Consider the following 2130-nt stretch of genomic DNA (forward strand, 5'->3'; position numbering starts at 1 on the left):
CATTTCTGTTAGCCTCCAATCTCAATTCCTTGCAATTCTTGGCCAAAAACTCTTGGTCGCTAGAGCATAAAAACCTATTTCTTTTGCAAAGGACAAAACAGCACTGAGGCATTGCTTACACTCCAAACTTACCAGGTGAGGCTTTTCCCCTTCCTTTTGCTTGCTATTAGTTACCCATCTTTGTTGTTTCTCCTTGAAACCCTTATTTAACATGTTACCAACATATAATACATAATCTTAAAATCTGCTTCTGCAAAAGACAGTTTTCAGTTTGGATCTAATAGTTAAACTCTACTATAGTGTTTATCAGTGTATGGAAAGGAGTAAAAGATCCAAAAACATCAAATTTGATCAGTCAAGCTTGCATGGTATAGTCTTTACCTTTGACCAATTTATAGTAAAATAGTGTGTAAATTCCAAACTAAGTGGAAAAAATAGAAGAATAATAAAATAATCAAACCAAAATAATGCTAGAAAGGGGAAGTAAAGAATCACAAAGCAGAACAAACAAAAAGCACATTGTGAGATGATAAATTTAAAATCAAATTTATCACTGGTTACATTATTGATCCCATAAGTATGTTTGGCGAAACAAACAAAAACCAGATACAGCAGGCACTGGATGACAATGTCTGCATGGGATTTGCAGGGATCACTTCTGGCATGGGATAATCATCAACAGGGCCTATGGAATGCCAGAACCACCGACTGACCATGAAGGACCCAGGTACCGTGGTGTGGCTTCATTACCAGTCGCATGTAGCACTACATGCAGAACAATGGACGCAAGCTGTTTGACATCTCTGCACTTTTTGCAAGTTTTGAATTTGATGGCACCCCCAGACTCACCAGACTGAACCTTGGGGGACACATCAAGCCTGAAGGCCAATGTCATAGGCTAGGGTGACAAGTCAGGATGTGAATTTCCAGAGAAGAATTACACTGACAAATCCATAGAGACACAGACCCGAGATAGATGACCTGAGCTGGTTATCAAGGCCCTCCGAGAAGAGATTCTGTCTGGCAGCAAAAAACATTGAACTGGTTATCATGAGGTGAGATCAACCCCTCAAGATTTTAAATCCTGAAGAAATTGAGAAATATGTTGCTGAAATTGAAAAAGAGAAAAAAGAAAATGAAAAGAAGCAAAAGAAAACATCATGATAATGAAATCTTGCTGGAAGTGCTTTTTAAATTCAGCGTGGATGATTCTCATAATGACATGTAGGCATTTCCATTCCATTTATCTACTGTCCAAGTGCCTGCAATAAACTTCTGAGTTTGTTAAAACAACAGCAAGAACAGATATATTGAAAACATGCTGTACTATTCCATTCGTATTCAATTCAAAAACAGTTGCACCTAAATCATAGTGTGTAGGGGTTGATACTTAGGTAGTGAAACTATAAAACAAAGGAAACTAAGCAATCACTTCTTGAACTGAGGAAGAAATGTCAGCACTGTGATTACTTTGAGAAAGGAAAGAGGTGCTTTTTTGTAAGGAGCATTGTCTGTGATGGTCAGTTGTTGTTGTTTTTTTTTTTTTCTTTTTTTTTTTTAAGATTTTACTTATTTATTTGAGAAAGAGAGAGTGAGAACACAGGAGCAGGAGGCAGGCAGAGGGAGAAGCAGACACCCCACTGAGAAGGGAGCCTGATGAAGACTGGATCCCAGGCAGCCCTTTAACCAACTGGGCCACCCAGGTGCCCCTGTGATGGTTAATTTTATGTGTTAACTTGACTTAGAGCTAAGGTGCCCAGTTGTTCAGTCAAAGACTACTTTAAATGTTGCTGTGATGGTATTTTGGATAGGTGTTTAACATTTACCATCGGGTGACTTTAAGTAAAGCAGCTCACTTTCCATAATGTGAGCGGATCTCAACCAATCAGTTGAAGCCTTAAAAACAAAAATTGAGACTTCCTACAGAAGATTTCTGCCTCAGCACTATAATAACATAGAAATGCTGTCTGAGTTTTCAAACTTTTGGCTTGTCCTATGTATTTTGGAGTGAAGACTGCACTATTAACACTTACCGAATTTTCAACCTATTGTTCAGTCTCACGATATTCAAATTTGACAGCTCCCACAATTGCATGAGTCAATTCCTAAAATAAATTTAAATTTTAACCT

At 38.0% G+C, this 2130-nt stretch overlaps 1 pseudogene; it reads left to right on the forward strand.

Annotated features, from left to right (window-relative positions):
• Positions 1–579: 579 nt before the first annotated feature.
• LOC131812138 (proteasome subunit alpha type-7-like) lies at positions 580–1164 on the forward strand (annotated as a pseudogene).
• The last annotated feature ends 966 nt before the right edge of the window (positions 1165–2130 follow it).

The sequence above is a fragment of the Mustela lutreola genome, chromosome 12 (genome assembly GCF_030435805.1).
Source record: "Mustela lutreola isolate mMusLut2 chromosome 12, mMusLut2.pri, whole genome shotgun sequence".
Lineage (NCBI taxonomy): Eukaryota > Metazoa > Chordata > Mammalia > Carnivora > Mustelidae > Mustela > Mustela lutreola.